This window comes from Styela clava, chromosome 14 (assembly GCF_964204865.1).
Source record: "Styela clava chromosome 14, kaStyClav1.hap1.2, whole genome shotgun sequence".
Taxonomy (NCBI): domain Eukaryota; kingdom Metazoa; phylum Chordata; class Ascidiacea; order Stolidobranchia; family Styelidae; genus Styela; species Styela clava.
The window spans coordinates 18335490-18349699 of record NC_135263.1 but is presented as its reverse complement, the minus strand read 5'-3'; the positions used below and the strand labels follow the sequence as shown (position 1 = coordinate 18349699).

Genomic DNA, 14210 nt, shown 5'->3' with positions numbered 1-14210 from the left:
AGTTGTTTATTATTTTTTTCTTGACATTTGTAAATGTTATTTTAGTATCATAATTATTTTGTAATATTAGATATATCTAGAACCTTGATTAAACAGCGACTCTATTAACATTTGTTTTTGCAATTTGGGGTCAAGGGAGACTTGTCAAACTTGCCATTTTCCATAGTTTTTGCCGAAGCTGTACATATATTTTCCAGTGCTTTTGAGAAGATTTTTCTCTCAGCTTTGCATTCGAGTGTTCAGCTGTTCATATGTTGATATATGTCAGCCACGCCAGTTAACCATGCACACTACTCATCATGGTAATATTGCGCAACTCTTTTACATACGGATGACCGATTCGGGCTCTAACTTAGATTCTTTCGTGCCGTGAATCCGAAAGAAACGTAATTTTCGTGATGCTGTTTTGGTTTTGCTTTCTTTTCATCTCTATTTAACTCTTTCAATGTACGGTATTTTTCTTTTCAAATATTATTGCAAAAGTAATTGGTAAAGCGTGCGCCACGCGTTTGTCCATACAAGCTACAAAATACGAGTCATCATACCCACGAGGACAAAAAAAGTGAATTTATTAGATCTGGGATGATTCAATCCGAGTTTATGATTACACTACAGATCTCTTAAGGTATAAGCCTTTGCACAAAACCTATCGGTATTCGGGCCCTGATTTTGATATAACACGGTATATTGCTGAAGTTTTATTAATATAACATATAATATAGTTGATATTTGACAATTTATCAGATTCCAAGATTCCAGCGTGTTTTATGATGAGTGTTCATCTCCATTGGCTTTTGTTGCAGTTAATTATAACCTGTAAAATTGAAAAAAAATTCAATGTTGTTACTATCCCCACGAGAAGTTTGTGGATAGCATTTGACCCTATAATGTCGGAATGACACTTATTTGTACTATGAATATGGCTATAATATGATTGGTCACTAAGAGTTAACATTCTTTATGTATCCGTGTTATTGTAGACGTAACTCAAAACAAATATGCTTGTCCGAGTGTTTGTGAATCCCAGTTGTGCGTCACTTTTTTCGCATATTTTATAATTCTACTAGTTTATATATGTAAGTGTTTGAAAGCCAAGAAATATACAGAGGAATATGTTATCACTTGAAAATCACAAAAAAATATGAAACAATTTTAAACCAACCAACACTCCAATCAGTATGACTTGTACACAATACGGCCATCGATCGAAAAAAAATTTAATATAATTGATATTATATCTACCTGTTGTATTTGTACGTAAACGATAATCGAAATATATAATTAATAAATGATTACACCATAGTTTTTAGTAGGAAAACCAGAGGTAGAAATGTGACAAATAAGAAATAAAAATTTGTAAATACACTCACCTTCGACGCATTTTCCAAATTTTTTAGGTTCCCATCCGTAATGCCCACACTTGTATTCATTTGATTCGCCATTCCAATCATAACCGGGTTTACACTCACATTTTACAATTGTTCCAACTGGGACGTGACTACTTGGTAAGTAACCATCTGTTTCAGGTCTGCAATCCTTCTCAGCGGTCTTTGGAATCCGACAACCTGAAAGCCGAAGTTGCGGTATAGAATATACTTTTGAACGGTGTACAATATCAATGAGTCTAACTGATCTTTAATTAATTGCTTATCGCTTTTTAGCTCCCCCTACTTGGCAGCTTGTATCTATCTCTCTGATGGAGACTTCACTTCTCTCATGTGTATACCCACGTTGTTCTGATATTCAAATATTCGTTTGAAAATTAATCAGATAAAATAAAACGGCAAATGTCGTGTACTCACCACCGGCAGCAAGAGATACGCCGATAATTGCCAGAAATACGGCGATGGATAATTTACTCATTTTCTTGTATTCTACCAAACCGTGTGAAAGTAAGAAGAAGATGTAAGGAAATGTGTCGTCAGTTGAAAATCCATGGTATTTAACGTTTTTCTGTCACCATTTTTTTCTTTGAAAAATTATCTGACATGGCCTGAAGTCAAAAATGATATCAGCAACTCTCGCCTTTTTCTTTCGCTGATGTGTCATGCGTCAAGGTGACGTGATATTTGTTCACAACTTCTTTGTTTTCATATTTCGAAACCGAATGCTGCCTGCCTTACATCTTACTATATTTGTATATTTGTCGTTTTATATGTACTTAAATAAGTGATTCTTAATGTTTTTCGATGAATTCTTCTTTTGTTTATTTGGGAATTCTTCATCCCCCTTATTCCCCAATATGCATAAAAAATTCTGTTTCTTTTATTTGTTCAATTCCTGAAGTCTGTAGCTAGTGCTACACACAATTTGTACAATGGTTTTTGTGCAGTTCGAATAGTTCATAATTTATCAATAAAAACGTATTACCATAATGCTAAATAACTAAACAATAATTGTGAAACTACGCTAAATACAAAATTGTATTTCCTCCCAAGAACATTAAAATTCCTCCTTGGAAGGAATTCCTACCTGATTGGGAAACGTTGAACTAAATGAATAATAAAATGTAATGACAAAACCAATGTTCTTAGTATATTTCTCTTCAAATATCTATTTATTTTTGGATGATATTAGTTATTAATTTAATTTTTGAGGTAACTTAATAAAATACCACGCAATCTGAATTATTTTACCATCTATAATGCGCTTACAAAATTAATAGGCAAATGTAAAAGAATCGGCAGAAGATTCCCGGTTGTGGAAACAACAATTTGTAATCCTTTAAAAGCTAATATAAATTAATAAAATAGGTATAAATAACTACATACTGAGAATACATTTTGATTTTTGATTGCGAAATTCTTGAAACGAAGTCTTAAGTTATTGAAAACTCATTACTCATTATTATAATAAAGTGTAAGAAATCGAATTGTTTATATTACTGAAGCCTATTAAAGTTTTAAAACGAAATACCCATTTATGAAAATGAGTTCCCATGTGCCTCTCGGCGGTAAATTTACACTTAGTACATTTGACGTTCGGCGAGACGTTGACGTTAGACGAAATTAGATTGATTTAAATCAGGGTGGTCTAAAGTTGCGAAGTTGAAAACACTTTACTAATTATTATATTAGAATTAAAGAACTCGAATTGTTTATATCAGAGTGGTCCAAACCCAGGCCCGCGGGTCATATGTGGCCCGCCACTTCACTATCTGTGGCCCTCGTCTGATTTGCACGAGGGTAAACAAAAAATTGCATTCGGCGTTGTTTCGTCATAAAAACAACCAGGAAAATCCTATGACATATTGTTACATCACTAATGTCACTGAATTGACTAGGTTTATGAGTGACTGAGGCAACTAGCGAAGTTGAATATGTGGACCGCGTCGCATTTGCTGGAGGGTAAACAAAAAATCGCATTTGGTGTTGTCTTGTCATAAAAATAACCAGAAAAAAAAACATGTTGATGTATTATTATATCACCAATATAACTGAATTGACTAGTATTAGAATTAGCGAAGTTAAATGATGTGCTTGCTTGTCTAAATTGTTAACTGACTTTCTATCGTTAGGGTCGGGAATATATGCTAACAATGTAGGCATCGTCGAAAACTAAAAATTGAATGCGAAATCTATTAACCTAGGTTGGTTTATGCACGATAACGAAATATTAATGTCAGGGAAAATAGTCAGCGACCAAGAAAGGTTGGGAAACGCTGGTTCAGATAAATCGCCATTTGAAATGTTTTTACAAGAAATCTTACGCAGCACGATTTTTAACTGGATATGAGAGGGAAAATACCACAATACTTTCTTGATATGTCGGCAAGTTTTGTCAGTAAGAAAGGAATATAATCTTAAAGGGGTATTTGAAATCTTTCCAAAGTCCTGGTTTATATTATTGAAGTCTATCAAAGTTTTAATATTAAAACCCTTTTTATCATAATGAGTTCGCAAGTGCCTCTCGTCGTTAAATTTTAATTGGGTACATTTGATGTTCGGCCAATTAAAGTACGTGGATAGATGTACTACACAAATTTTAATAAAAAATCACCATACCACAAACTTCTTTTATATTTGACGTTCGGCCGATTAATGTACAGTAGACGAAATGGGATTAAATTAAACCAGGGTGGTCCAAAGTTGCGAGGTTAGAGGGCCGCAAAAACTTATGATGATGTCTCGCGTCCGCAGTCGGAGAAAACCCAAATATGATCAAAACATCGCGAGTTTATTCACTTTAAATTTATTTCAGAATTGGAGTTTACCGTTCTAATCAGTTTTTCAAGTAAATTATATATAGCCTGCTTTCCGATAATATCGTGGTATTTCTGATATCTTTTCTCGTGTTTGGTTTTGTAATGTCATTTAAAATTATATTCTTACGTGACAGATATTACTTGAAAACACACCATACATTGTGGTTTAACGTTGTTGTGGGTAAGAATATACGTTTTCTCCCAGTTTATCTCGGTCACCTTTTTTCTACACACATTGTATAAAGAATTGTTATATTCGAAAAATTGTATTACTTGTATTTAAGGATGCTAAGTATATATGACTACGTACGAGTATTCGATTCGTGTTCGATTCGTATCCGATTCCTAAGTTTTCGATTCCGAATCCCGATTTCTGGACATAGATTACCGAAAAAACATACCCCCCTAAACAATACCCTATGAATTCTATCAAAAGAGCAGTGTTCACATATATGGAAACAAAAGAAAAAACTCAGTAGTATGGGTATTCAATCTGCCACAATTGACAAAATCGTACAAAAAACGAATCCCTCGGAACCCATTGAAATTTTTGTAATAAATGAAAGCAAAAGCCTTCCAGCGTGAAACTACATAATATAGCCTACATATATAGTGAAGTTTGTGGTAACTCAACACAGTTTATACGCCTATGTTACGGTCAAACGTCACAAAACGTTAAACATTGTTTGCAATCCAAACTTCCTCAGAATTCCATTTAAATTCAGTCAACTTTCTGATATTTATGAATTAGCCTACATTCTACGCCCTACGCATCCATAAACTCTGTTATACGTACAGGCAAATTTATTTTATCGTTATTAATATTAATAATAATAATTTAGATAGAATGATTCAAATTACAAAGTAAATCAAATACATCCAAGAGCAATGCCAAAGTATATGTTAATATATTTAGGGAGGTTTTTTTAAAACTACTTGGCCATCACGGAAAATAAGTTTCATTTTGACAGTGTTTATACATAATAGGAGAAGTATATCATTCAGCTGGATTTAGTTTCTATGTTGCCAATTCCTGCAAAATACATGATACTTTTATACTAAAATGTTTTTTTCTCAAATAGATTGGTATTTTGTAGACATTGTTAATAAAATAGTACTCAAACTTCACCAAGTGGTGGTATAATTTCAAAATGCGTTTAAATAGACTCGATCAGATTTATAAATCCAGGCTTAGGATTTTAAATAAAATCGGCCTTTCCAATGAACTTAGGATATAAGTAATTACATGAATCGACTTGTCCTTAGAACTGAGGTTTAGAGCGCAATAATGCTATTTATTGCAAGATTAAAAAGGTCGTAATTTTGTTGTTGTTAAGCTCCGTCAATTTGAAGAAATAATATTGAAAAATAACTTCATGCACCTCAAATTTCTCTGAAAACATTTTTAATGAGTAATCATGTGACACGTTTTATATTCACTTATTTCAGATATTTTTAGGTTTTTTAGACCTTACGTTTTTAAATAAGAATTGAAATGTCAGAACAGATTGAAAATAATTATTATGATGCGTAGTTATTGTTGAATCACAATATGTACATTACAGAATGGAATATAAAGAAAATTATATTTGTCTGGATCCTCTATGCTAAAAACTCAATTGCCTTCTCTAAACAAATGGAGAAAATTTTTCAACGAATTTGTTAAAATCTGCCCATAACGCGTGATATGATATGGTCCGTAATCGTTTCATATTGTGGCGGAACATTAAATGAACAATTTGGAATTTCGCAAATGAACGGTCCGAATATTGTAATTACTAAATATATTGAAAAAATAGATATCATAAAACTTGCTACGTACGTTTTGGAATAATAACTAATAATAGTTATTTAGGTTATTAAATTGTTATTTAAATTGCCAACGAAATTAGATACAGCAATGAAAACATTCCATCTTGATTATTCAGATAAGCGAAAGTGATACATACTACTCTTGTTTTCTTAAATTATGCTGAGTGTGAAAACCACCACTGATCTGTAAAAAATATAAAACTCAATATTCTTCCTTTTCTAAAAAAAGTTGAGAAAAATCATCTTTCAATAATTTGAAGAATCTGAGATCATATTACCGAATAAAAAAATAAAAACAATAAATTGAATTCAGCAGAATATATGACGTTCAACTTTCCAGAGCGTTCTTGTTTTGTCTTCTTGATTGTCAATCCTTATCCATACCATTTATAAATAGGGCTTCTATATCCGTGATTTCAACTTTTATTTTACCACAGAACACATTTTTCATCTTATCTGTTTAGAGCCCAGTGGATCACAGGTCGTCCCCAAAAGTACACCACGCCCCCTTGGTTTACTGTTTCAATAAATAATCAGGGAACATGCTGACTAGATTTTTCTCATTTTAGTTCTATTACGAGTTCGGGGACTAGCCAAGTGACTCCTGTAGTATTTGTACCTGAAATTAAGGCCTAACCCGAACCTGATACACATACTACGTTTCGATGTCCGCCATCTTGATTCACATACTTTGGGAGTACCCCAAAATTTATGAGAATTTTTTGAAAGATTATAGGTACGTGGCATTTGCTGATGAATACCGAACATGAGAAGAGAGATACGTATTTGACTGTGGCCTAGTATCTACCGGTAGCCTATATATGGCAAAGTTAGCCGTCAGTAACGTTACAATATGAAGTAAGGACACGCGAGAACTAACAAAGGGAGTTAAAAATTAAAGCACTGTCATTTTACCAAGTTCTTACCCCACTACTATTGAACTTTCTTTAGCCGTTTAATCCCACTGACTCCTTTAGAGGTTTGTAATGCAAATTTTCGTATATTGTAGAATTGTAAAATGAAACCAAATTTGTAATTACCAAAGAACGATAAATAAATACAAGCACGGATGAGCGAGGGTAGGAAAATACGGCATCAACTTTTTCACATAAAATATTTCATGTAAATAATCATATAGGAAATGTAATCGAGCAATGACTAGTTTCAGGCAAACATTATACACTTTCAACAATAAGTGGTTGAAAGTATTGAAATACACAGTAACAATATTTATGTTCTCGCTACATCGCCATTGCTTTTTCGTGATTTATTTATCTCCTTTATTGTCTGCCAAGTGTGTTTTTGTTCCACCCTTTTATTTGTACTTTTGTGAAATAATTATTTTATTTGGATCTTCTTGCAATGTGTGTTAGAGCTAGGGTATTCATATACTTTTTTATCATTTGCTCGCTGGCTTGGAGTGCTATGTATGTAGTATTCCCTATGCAACAATTTTTCACGATGCTTTTGATCAGTCACGGTCGTGTCTTATCGACCAGCCTAGTTATCTTGTGGGAACATGCTCCACACAGCGAATGCATATCACGTGTGCGTGGGCAAGTATTGATGGTTGCTGAATGTATTGGTAAATGATTCAGTATTATCCATAGATGTCTTAATTTGTCAATAAATGGCATAATGTTATTAAGCAGTTTGGAAACCGACATTTGCCTTAAAAAAAATAAATTGGTTAGTTATACTGCGACCAAATCATCCCAATGTTGAAAGAACTCTAAATACTTTCTTGTAACACGGCATATGGATGGAGACCAACTCATCCTCTATTCGTAAAGCATTCGCTTGAGAAAATAAATGGTGGCATCACTCGGAATTCTAGGTTTTCAAGTCTGGAGCTCCCTTTCTGGTCTTCCGCATGCTCAGTAGCATATCAAATATCGAGATCGCAATTCATCACTTATCATTTTCTGGAGATTTAGGAGTGATTGGAAAGTTTGAGACTGCTTGATGATGGTTAGTTCGTCTTCGAGTGCTTTTAATGATTGAATACAATTTGATACCTTGGCTTAGGGTATGAATTCTTACATACTGCTGGGGGTGTAAAAGTTTTCAGAAATACAACGAGCCATGAATCTCGGAAGTCAATGTTCTTTGTATGGTTTCTTGAATCTTCGGCAAGCATACGGAAGTTGCGGTCTAACTAACTAAGATTGGTGTTACGAAACAGGTAACGGCACCGCAGCAAGAATTGGAGATAGTCTCGGTTATGGTGGACTTGTCTTGTGGGATGTTTTTTGTGCAGATTTGTTTTATTCAGGACTGTTTATTATTTTTTTCTTGACATTTGTGAATGTTATTTTAGTATCATAATTATTTTGTAATATTAGATATATCTAGAATCTTAATTAAACAGCAACTCTATTAACATTTGTTTTTGCAATTTGGGGTCAAGGGAGACCTGTCAAACTTGCCATTTTTCATAGTTTTCGCCGAAGCTGTACATTTGAATAAAAGTCGTATATATTTTCCAGTGCTTTTGAGAAGATTTTCCTCTCAGCCTTGCATTCGAGTGTTCAGCTGTTCATATGTTGATATATGTCAGCCACGCCAGTTAACCTTGCACACTACTCATCATGGTAATACTGCGCAACTCTTTTACATACGGATGACCGATTCGGGCTCTAACTTAGATTCTTTCGTGCTGTGAATCCAAAAGAAATGTAATTTTCGTGATGCTGTTTTGGTTTTGCTTTCTTTTCATATTTGTTTAACTCTTCCAATGTACGGTATTTTTCTTTTCAAATATTATTGCAAAAGTAATTGGTAAAGCGTGCGCCACGCGTTTGTCCATACAAGCTACAAAATACGAGTCATCATACCCACGAGGACAAAAAAAGTGAATTTATTAGATCTGGGATGATTCAATCCGAGTTTATGATTACACTACAGATCTCTTAAGGTATAAGCCTTTGCACAAAACATATCGGTATTCTGGCCCTGATTTTGATATAACACGGTATATTGCTGAAGTTTTATTAATATAACATATAATATAGTTAATATTTGACAATTTGTCAGATTCCAAGATTCCAGCGTGTCTTATGATGAGTGCTCATCTCTATTGGCTTCTGTTGCAGTTAATAATAACCTGTAAAATTGAAAAAAAATTCAATGTTGTTACTATCCCCACGAGAAGTTTGTGGATAGCATTTGACCCTATAATGTCGGAATGACACTTATTTGTAGTATGAATATGGCTATAATATGATTGGTCAGTAAGAGTTAACATTCTTTATGTATCCCTGTTATCGTAGACGTAACTCAAAACAAATATGCTTGTCCGAGTTTTTGTGACCCCCGGATGTGCGTCACTTTTTTTCGCATATTTTATAATTCTACTAGTTTATATATGTAAGTATTTGAAAGCTAAGGAATATACAGAGGAATATGTTATCACTTGAAAATCACAAAAAAATATGAAACAATTTTAAACCAATACTCCAATCAGTATGACTTGTACACAATACGGCCATCGATCGAAAAAAAATTTAATATAATTAATGTTATATCTATCTGTTGTATTTGTACTTTGATGGTAAACGATAATAGAAATATATAATTAATAAATGATTACACCATAGTTTTTAGTAGGAAAACCAGAGGTAGAAATGTGACAAATAAGAAATAGAAATTTGTAAATACACTCACCTTCGACGCATTCTCCAAATTTTTTTGGATTCCATCCGTAATGCCCACACTTGTATTCATTTGATTCGCCATTCCAATCATAACCGGGTTTACACTCACATTTTACAATTGTTCCAACTGGGACGTAACTACTTGGTAAGTAACCATCTGTTTCAGGTCTGCAATCCTCCTCAGCGGTCTTTGGAATCCGACAACCTGAAAGCCGAAGTTGCGTGAATATATATACGGTGTAGAATATACTTTTGTACGGTGTACACTATCAATGAGTCTAACTGATCTTTAATTAATTACTTATCGCTTTTTAGCTCCCCCTACTTGGCAGCTTGTATCTCTCTCTCTGAAGGAGACTTCACTTCTCTCGTGTGTATACCCACGTTGTTCTGATATTCAAATATTCGTTTGAAAAGTAATCAGATAAAATAAAACGGCAAATGCCGTGTACTCACCACCGGCAGCAAGAGATACGCCGATAATTGCCAGAAATACGGCGATGGATAATTTACTCATTTTCTTGTATTCTTCTGAACCGTGTGAAGGTAAGAAGAAGAAGTTGTAAGGAAATGTGTCGTCAGTTGAAAATCCATGGTATTTAACGTTTTTCTGTCACCATTTTTTTCTTTGAAAAATTATCTGACATGGCCTGAAGTCAAAAATGATATCAGCAACTCTCGCCTTTTTCTTTCGCTGATGTGTCATGCGTCAAGGTGACGTGATATTTGTTCACAACTTCTTTGTTTTCATATTTCGAAACCGAATGCTGCCTGCCTTACATCTTACTATATTTGTATATTTGTCGTTTTATATGTACTTAAATAAGTGATTCTTAATGTTTTTCGATGAATTCTTCTTTTGTTTATTTGGGAATTCTTCATCCCCCTTATTCCCCAATATGCATAAAAAATTCTGTTTCTTTTATTTGTTCAATTCCTGAAGTCTGTAGCTAGTGCTACACACAATTTGTACAATGGTTTTTGTGCAGTTCGAATAGTTCATAATTTATCAATAAAAACGTATTACCATAATGCTAAATAACTAAACAATAATTGTGAAACTACGCTAAATACAAAATTGTATTTCCTCCCAAGAACATCAAAATTCCTCCTTGGAAGGAATTCCTACCTGATTGGGAAACGTTGAACTAAATGAATAATAAAATGTAATGACAAAACCAATGTTCTTAGAATATTTCTCTTCAAATATCTATTTATTTTTGGATGATATTAGTTATTAATTTAATTTTTGAGGTAACTTAATAAAATACCACGCAATCTGAATTATTTTACCATCTATAATGCGCCTACAAAATTAATAGGCAAATGTAAAAGAATCGGCAGAAGATTCCCGGTTGTGGAAACAACAATTCGTAATCCTTTAAAAGCTAATATAAATTAATAAAATAGGTATAAATAACTACATACTGAGAATACAATTTGATTTTTGATTGTGAAATTCTTGAAACGAAGTCTTAAGTTATTGAAAACTCATTACTCATTATTATAATAAAGTGTAAGAAATCGAATTGTTTATATTACTGAAGCCTATTAAAGTTTTAAAACGAAATACCCATTTATGAAAATGAGTTCCCATGTGCCTCTCGGCGGTAAATTTACACTTAGTACATTTGACGTTCGGCGAGACGTTGACGTTAGACGAAATTAGATTGATTTAAATCAGGGTGATCTAAAGTTGCGAAGTTGAAAACACTTTACTAATTATTATAATAGAATTAAAGAACTCGAATTGTTTATATCAGAGTGGTCCAAACCCAGGCCCGCGGGTCATATGTGGCCCGCCACTTCACTATCTGTGGCCCTCGTCTGATTTGCACGAGGGTAAACAAAAAATTGCATTTGGCGTTGTTTCGTCATAAAAACAACCAGGAAAATCCTATGACATATTGTTACATCACTAATGTCACTGAATTGACTAGGTTTATGAGTGACTGAGGCAACTAGCGAAGTTGAATATGTGGACCGCGTCGCATTTGCTGGAGGGTAAACAAAAAATCGCATTTGGTGTTGTCTTGTCATAAAAATAACCAGAAAAAAAAACATGTTGATGTATTATTATATCACCAATATAACTGAATTGACTAGTATTAGAATTAGCGAAGTTAAATGATGTGCTTGCTTGTCTAAATTGTTAACTGACTTTCTATCGTTAGGGTCGGGAATATATGCTAACAATGTAGGCATCGTCGAAAACTAAAAATTGAATGCGAAATCTATTAACCTAGGTTGGTTTATGCACGATAACAAAATATTAATGTCAGGGAAAATAGTCAGCGACCAAGAAAGGTTGGGAAACGCTGGTTCAGATAAATCGCCATTTGAAATGTTTTTACAAGAAATCTTACGCAGCACGATTTTTAACTGGATATGAGAGGGAAAATACCACAATACTTTCTTGATATGTCGGCAAGTTTTGTCAGTAAGAAAGGAATATAATCTTAAAGGGGTATTTGAAATCTTTCCAAAGTCCTGGTTTATATTATTGAAGTCTATCAAAGTTTTAATATTAAAACCCTATTTATCATAATGAGTTCGCAAGTGCCTCTCGTCGTTAAATTTTAATTGGGTACATTTGATGTCCGGCCAATTAAAGTACGTGGATAGATGTACTACACAAATTTTAATAAAAAATCACCATACCACATTTTACCACAAACTTCTTTCATATTTGACGTTCGGCCGATTAATGTACAGTAGACGAAATGGGATTAAATTAAACCAGGGTGGTCCAAAGTTGCGAGGTTAGAGGGCCGCAAAAACTTATGATGATGTCTCGCGTCCGCAGTCGGAGAAAACCCAAATATGATCAAAACATCGCGAGTTTATTCACTTTAAATTTATTTCAGAATTGGAATTTACCGTTCTAATCAGTTTTTCAAGTAAATTATATATGGCCTGCTTTCCGATAATATCGTGGTATTTCTGATATCTTTTCTCGTGTTTGGTTTTGTAATGTCATTTAAAATTATATTCTTACGTGACAGATATTACTTGAAAACACACCATACATTGTGGTTTAACGTTGTTGTGGGTAAGAATATACGTTTTCTCCCAGTTTATCTCGGTCACCTTTTTTCTACACACATTGTATAAAGAATTGTTATATTCGAAAAATTGTATTACTTGTATTTAAGGATGCTAAGTATATATGACTACGTACGAGTATTCGATTCGTGTTCGATTCGTATCCGATTCCTAAGTTTTCGATTCCGAATCCCGATTTCTGGACATAGATTACCGAGAAAACATACCCCCCTAAACAATACCCTATGAATTCTATCAAAAGAGCAGTGTTCACATATATGGAAACAAAAGAAAAAACTCAGTAGTATGGGTATTCAATCTGCCACAATTGACAAAATCGTACAAAAAACGAATCCCTCGGAACCCATTGAAATTTTTGTAATAAATGAAAGCAAAAGCCTTCCAGCGTGAAACTACATAATATAGCCTACATATATAGTGAAGTTTGTGGTAACTCAACACAGTTTATACGCCTATGTTACGGTCAAACGTCACAAAACGTTAAACATCGTTTGCAATCCAAACTTCCTCAGAATTCCATTTAAATTCAGTCAACTTTCTGATATTTATGAAATAGCCTACATTCTACGCCCTACGCATCCATAAACTCTGTTATACGTACAGGCAAATTTATTTTATCGTTATTAAAATTAATAATAATAATTTAGATAGAATGATTCAAATTACAAAGTAAATCAAATACATCCAAGAGCAATGCCAAAGTATATGTTAATATATTTAGGGAGGTTTTTTTAAAACTACTTGGCCATCACGGAAAATAAGTTTCATTTTGACAGTGTTTATACATAATAGGAGAAGTATATCATTCAGCTGGATTTAGTTTCTATGTTGCCAATTCCTGCAAAATACATGATACTTTTATACTAAAATGTTTTTTCTCAAATAGATTGGTATTTTGTAGACATTGTTAATCAAATAGTACTCAAACTTCACCAAGTGGTGGTATAATTTCAAAATGCGTTTAAATAGACTCGATCAGATTTATAAATCCAGGCTTAGGATTTTAAATAAAATCGGCCTTTCCAATGAACTTAGGATATAAGTAATTACATGAATCGACTTGTCCTTAGAACTGAGGTTTAGAGCGCAATAATGCTATTTATTGCAAGATTAAAAAGGTCGTAATTTTGTTGTTGTTAAGCTCCGTCAATTTGAAGAAATAATATTGAAAAATAACTTCATGCACCTCAAATTTCTCTGAAAACATTTTTAATGAGTAATCATGTGACACGTTTTATATTCACTTATTTCAGATATTTTTAGGTTTTTTAGACCTTACGTTTTTAAATAAGAATTGAAATGTCAGAACAGATTGAAAATAATTATTATGATGCGTAGTTATTGTTGAATCACAATATGTACATTACAGAATGGAATATAAAGAAAATTATATTTGTCTGGATCCTCTATGCTAAAAACTCAATTGCCTTCTCTAAACAAATGGAGAAAATTTTTCAACGAATTTGTTAAAA

At 33.2% G+C, this 14210-nt stretch overlaps 2 long non-coding RNA genes across 2 annotated transcripts; both read right to left on the bottom strand.

The window, feature by feature from the left end:
• Nucleotides 1-685: 685 nt before the first annotated feature.
• Nucleotides 686-1911, bottom strand: LOC144431940 (uncharacterized). The gene is made up of 3 exons (XR_013480288.1): nucleotides 1803-1911; nucleotides 1371-1565; nucleotides 686-814 (listed from the first exon to the last, which is right to left on the bottom strand). It is a non-coding gene; the product is annotated as an uncharacterized LOC144431940 (long non-coding RNA).
• Nucleotides 1912-8993: 7082 nt separating this feature from the next.
• Nucleotides 8994-10244, bottom strand: LOC144431913 (uncharacterized). Its single transcript, XR_013480270.1, has 3 exons — nucleotides 10129-10244; nucleotides 9683-9877; nucleotides 8994-9122 (listed from the first exon to the last, which is right to left on the bottom strand). It is a non-coding gene; the product is annotated as an uncharacterized LOC144431913 (long non-coding RNA).
• Between the last annotated feature and the right edge of the window lie 3966 nt (nucleotides 10245-14210).